Source organism: Notothenia coriiceps, unplaced genomic scaffold (genome assembly GCF_000735185.1).
Source record: "Notothenia coriiceps isolate Sejong01 unplaced genomic scaffold, NC01 NC01_scaffold00016825, whole genome shotgun sequence".
Lineage (NCBI taxonomy): Eukaryota > Metazoa > Chordata > Actinopteri > Perciformes > Nototheniidae > Notothenia > Notothenia coriiceps.
Window position 1 is genome coordinate 267,712 of NW_011349526.1, and position 6,000 is coordinate 273,711.

At 45.0% G+C, this 6,000-nt stretch overlaps 1 protein-coding gene across 4 annotated transcripts in view; it reads left to right on the forward strand.

Moving 5' to 3' along the window:
• Positions 1-6,000, forward strand: part of uacab (uveal autoantigen with coiled-coil domains and ankyrin repeats b) — a 57,542-nt gene that overhangs the window by 13,403 nt on the left and 38,139 nt on the right. The window contains exon 1 of one of the 4 annotated variants that reach the window (XM_010776284.1): positions 4,916-4,919. The exons of the other annotated variants lie outside the window; for them this stretch is intronic. The gene's annotated coding sequence lies outside the window, so the exon portion shown is untranslated. Of the gene's footprint in view, positions 1-4,915; positions 4,920-6,000 lie in introns of those variants that run through there. 4 annotated transcript variants of the gene reach the window in all.

The window sequence follows — 6,000 nt, forward strand, 5'->3', positions numbered from 1 at the left end:
CCGGTTCGAATACGTTGGGCGTTAGGTGACATTGCAACCTGTACGGTGTTCCCCGATCGCTTGCAGACTGGGTACAGTCCTAGCTTACGACCTTTCTCAGTAACTCCGGAGACAGTCCTTGTTTATGTGGCAATGGGTAGCGGTATAGTGTCTCTGTGTTAGGGCGAACAGGAAACGGTTCGTCGCGTGAGTTGACTGTTGGTGAGGGAACTGTCTACCATTGCAGAATCAGACACGAGAACAAATCATATACACCGCGTAGCCCAGAGGTATCGCACACATGGGCTGTCTTATCATATGGCTTATTAGATACAACAGATTCTGAGCGAAAACTACTTTCGCAGGCTCGATTTTACTATTGTATTTTACGAATAACAGATAGTGGAAAAAGATACTGAAGACAAGACGCCCTAGCAAGAGAGTATAATAGAAATGTTAATTATGTCTAATTCTCTGACAGGTACATAAGGTCTGACTATTTGTAGTGAAAAAGTTCAGATCACATAGGAACCTCACAAAAAAAATTATATGGGATGAAATATGATGCCTACGTAGACGTTCATAACATCACTCATAGTTCAATAATTATACGCTGTGTTAGATCTGTCACAATCTATCCATTCATACATTCGAATTACCCATTATCGTTTTTCAGACTGGTACTCGTGATCTCTATTTCTGGTCACGAGAGCTGTTCTTCCTCCGAATAAATAACATGTCGAAGAATTACAGGGATAGTCTACAAAGAACAGTCTCCAACGATACCACTCCTCCTACACTCTCCGTCACCGTGTCATTTGGGTACAAATGTCACAGTTGTTGAGACATTCATAGGGACAAGATTACTTTCAAATGGTGGAAACTTACACGTTGTAGTTTTTTTACGCGGTAGTTTGGTAGCTACCGCGGACAAATTTTTCATACTCCACAGGTTGGTGTTGTTTTTCAGTGTCTTGATGTGGGTGGGGCAGCTGTGGCGTACAACAACCTACGTGAATACTATGTATCATCCACGCCACTAAGTCTCTCCGAAATCCGAGTAGTCGTGGAGGGAGCCCTGCCGTCCCTGTCTTGGGCTCATGAACACCACGTAAGTGTCAGTCTGACCGCCAGAAATCCGCGGTATCTTGTTCTCTCGGTGAATTAAAGATTTTATGTCACTACATTACCTGACACTTTCATCTATCAGGTCCGAGGAACGGTCCGCATAGAGTACGTATCGGTGCTCCAGTCGACAGGGCTCGTTTGGTAGACCCCTACCGTGGTTAGGTACCCTTTTTTTTTAGTACCGTCCCGAGACCAACCCTACTCGGGGACTACGACATTGTAAACTACAGAAGTACCACTCAGAACGTATCGGTGGTCCATTACTTGAAAAGGCCGTTCGACGCAGCGAGCCGAACATTTGGGGTGGACTGTCCTTTTCTTGTACAATAACAAACCTTATGTTGTTAGCGTAGGTGATAATTTTTTCCACGGGCGGACTTTTAGAATGGTCAATTAGTGACAATTATTGAACGGGGTAGTAGGTTTATAGACTCAAGAGTTAATAAACATGCAACGGTAGTTAAGCACTGCATTGCACGTACCTTTCGCGCTTACATAAGACTAAATGAACGACGAATCTTATATTTGACTATATATAATGACAATTGTTTAGTCGTAAATTTTAGTCACTCTCATCGGTAGCTGTAGAGGCTACTCTTTCACTAAGAAGTGGTAGTAAGTAATATACTACAAAATCCTACTTATTAGTACACACGTGTTATGCGGGAAAATAACTTAGTGTATTCGGTAAATATAAGCATGCCTGCACGGGCCCACGCTCTAACGTCGCAAGTTTTTTCCTCTGAAACCGTGGCGCTAGCCGCGACATCGTCCCGTGTCAAGTTTTAGCTCTTATGGCTCAGCGACACTATGTCGGGCCGCCATTCAACCAAGTACCTCCGTCTTAGGTCAAGCATCGTCTGAAGACCGCACATCCGTCTAGGCTCCATACCGACACTTACTGCTGTCCTATTGTGCACGAGGCCTCGAAACGGACCAGTCGTCAGAAACCACCTCAAGACAAGTGTAGAAGGTCAAAACCATATTATATGAAACTTTAGTAGAGTCCGTCTACCAGAGTACAGTGACTTTGTCCAGCAGCCAAGTTGCGCTGGACATGTACCGCTTCTACAGTTCTGTGGAAGGTAGCATCGAAGTCGTCAAATATCTGGAGGTTTTTTTGGCCCTGGTTCCTGTAGGACACTATACGTCCTGGGGGCCTTCTATGAACTCATACGCTCTGGTGGTTGCCGTGCCAAAATGTACTTAAATACGCGCATACTTTACCGCCTTCAACGTTTATATCCACCTGGCAAGGTTGTCGTTATCTTGTATCTAAGGCCAACCGTCATGTGAATCGACAGTATCTCATACAGACGCAGTGGAGGTTGGACGGTGAGTGTTGCTGGACCTCACCCGTCCCGGAGTGGGAAAGGAGTAAGTTCTCTCATTTAGACGTACACATAGTAGATTGCCGTTGTGTCGTTTACCGAACCGTCCTGGGCTGTCTTCTAGTGAGACGCCAGGAGAGGTTGGAGAGAGAGCTCCAGTAGAGGTGTACCCCAAGTCGTCTTCCTAGAGGCGCCGTCAATTTCTCTGTCAGACAGCCCTAGAGTTGGCGGAAGTACAGTAGAAACCGACAACAGTTTGAGGCCGTCATTCGTCAGACGCCCTGTAGGTTGACGAGTGCTGTACCAGCAACTGTCTGTGCGTGTCGTCAGACGACCCTGGAGGTAGTTGTGACAAAGTCACTGAGCAAGCAGTATAGTCTTGCGTCGAGTTAGAAGCTGCCTGTTCGGTTGTCTCTGCACGAACATCAGCTACATACTGCTGTTCTGTGCGAGACAGTGTCGCCAGTAGATGAGTACAGTGCACCTCGACTTTCTTCCTGCTGTCAGTTATCGTCCTGTCCACGAACCTCAGCGGCCATAGACTGTTATGTACCCCCGACGAGACTGCCTATCTTTGTCCTGCTAATCGACTCAGTGGGTATGACAGGTGTCTCTGAGACGTCTCACTGCAGCCGGCTACTGAGTCCGACAAGATGGTCGTCGGGCATAGCTCTGTGCAGTGTCCTTGCCGTTCAGATTTTGTCTCGCTGCTACGGACGTTCTAGGCAGGAGACCCGGTCTGTGGACACGACATTTCCAGACTAGTAGACCTTCTTGGCCTCTGTAGCAAGACATTCTGAGCGGCCAAGACCTAGCCTTGAGAGTGATGACACCATGCTTCGCCTTCGGGCCTCATGAGACCGACTCATTCGGTCCATCTACCTCCTACTTCGTTCGACATAACGCCGTGACCTAGATGCCTCGGTAATTTCGATCTGGAACCAAGACCCGGGCAATGGTCCGAGACCACGAAACTCGGAAGATCGAAGCACAGAACGCTGAGTAGAAGTATCGTCTTGCGCGACTTACCGTCTCATAACTGACCTGGAGGTATTCGCGGATCTTGTCTCATGCTTTCACTGAGTACGTTGTCCTCTTCCTTCGACCAGTTCTATCTGTACCTATCATTACTGACGTCTGCTTTGCTGGCTCGGCATCTCTGTCCACTAACATCACGCATCGATCGTGACACTCTCGTCTCTCTCTTAGTGTCTTCTCTCTCTTAGATCTCTCGGTCTGTCTCATTCTTGAAGTGGCTATGCTCAAGTATTTTATCGGGTTTAAGACGTGCGGAACGTGTATTTTGTGGGGCTACGACTTGACCACGAGAGACGGTTGATAGCCTCGTCCCCCAAATGCAATCACGTTCCATCTCACACGTGATTATTATGTCTGAGCTTGCCTATACGACCCGGGTACAAAGAACTAGCTAAAGAACGTTGACAGGTGGATTTCAAACACTTTGTTCGTAAGTGGCTACGTTATATTTGACTTATTATCTGCGGACCGTATAAAGTACGCGATATAATTAGTTTCTAAAATATGGGTACTGTTTAGTCTTGTGAGTGGCGTCAATGGCTCATGCCAGAATATGATTTTCTACCACTGGTCATGCTACTCTACAGAGTGTAGAAGCTATTGTATGTTCTGATTTAGTGTGTTGGATATTCTGTGTCAAAGTCGGTACTCTGTGTCGACGGGTCACCTACTAAGTATTAGTCTGTTATACTCTGTGTGGTGCCTTTGATGTTCTGTTCCCTTTTGTGTCCTTTCTGGTCTGTTATTGGGTTTCACGATTGTGACTGCCTTTGTCGACTTCGGTAGGTTTGACGTTGTCTATCTGCACTGGATTGTACTCTGACTGTTGGTGCGTTACCTCAGACAGTTCGTCAGGACTGAGTGCGAAAGACCACTCTATGTATCGTCGTTCTTGACATGACCTAAACGAACGTGACTCAATTCTCTGTACAATTTTAAGAAACTCCTTTGGACTATGTTGATGTGTGCTCCTGTCGTGACATTCTTTATCATGTACCGGACGAATCCGTGGTTATCTCGCATTGTGTTACGAGAGATTAAGGATTGTTGTAGATGATTTACATAATTCTTAGAATTTGAAGTTATCGATAAGAAGCGACGTACAGTCAGAAAGGTTACTTCCTGGTTCCATACTATCCTCATACTGGTCTAAATCCAGTACAGTTTCTGCGATCTGAGTAAGTAGTGTGAAAGGGTGAAATGAAGTAAGTACTTATCTTATGTTATTAACTCATTGATCTATTAATAGTCTCACGTCTCATTTGTTTTCTATTAATTGTAGTTTATTTGTGTATTGTAAAAATCCCTGAAAAATTTCACTACTCCAAAAAAAGGTTTTATTTGTACAAGAAAAGGGAGTCTACCCCAAATGTTTTGCTCCTGTGCTCGGTTTTTCAGAATGGACCACCGATACGTTCTAGTGGTACTTCTGTAGTTACAATCGTCGTAGTCCCGAGTAGGAGTTGGGTCTCGACGGTCTACCTAACCAACGTAGGGGTCTACCCACAGTCACTGGACACGAACGGTACTCGGGACCGTAAAATCTTTTATTCACAGGAAAGTCGTCGCGATTCTGGGCGTCAGATGCCTTACGTGGTTTCTGTAGCGCAAGACTGAGCTGGCAGGGACTTCCCTCCCACACTACTCGGATTTCGACTTAGTGTCGATATACATAGTTTCACGTCCGTGTTTACGCACAGCGGCTCTCCATTACAAGCACTGAAACAACACACCTGTGGAGTTTATTGAAAAATTTGTCGCGTAGTACCAAACTACCGCGGATAAAAACTACAACGTGTAAGTTTCCACCATTTGAAGTAATCTTGTCCCTATCGATGTCTCACAACATATGCATTGGTTCGAAGAGTACGACTGAACCAACTGGTTACCAAATGACACAGGTGCGAAGAGGAGGTGACGTTGGAGACTGTTTGTGTAGACTCCGTAATTCTTCGACTGTTATTTATTCGAGAAGAACAGTCCTAGTGACCAGAAAAAGAAACAGAAGTACCAGTCTAAAACACAATGGGGTAATTTTCGAATGTATAAGTATGTGACATCTAACACGTTATTTATTGACATAAGATTATGAAACGTCTACCGTAACATCATACTATTCATCCCTCATAAATATTTTTGGAGTTCCTTGTTTTATGAACCGCTTTTTCACTAACAAAATAATCCAAATTTTTGACCTGTAAAATGTACATAATTAACATTTCTATTATCCTCTCTTCTAGGGGTTGTATGTATCTTCTTTCCCTTATGTGTTATTCGTAAAACAAAGTAAATCGACTGCCGAAAGTAAGTTTTCGCTGAATGTTTATCATAGATAGATAAGACACCCATGGTGTCTACCCGTCTGTAAGTGTTTCTCGTGTCGTTTGACAATGGTAGAACAGTTCCCTTCATCCAACAGGAACTCACCGACGAACCGTTTCTGTCGCCCTACCACGAGACTTCCTACCACATAAACAAGGACTGGTCCGGGTTACTGAGAAAGGTGTACCTAGGACTGCCGTCG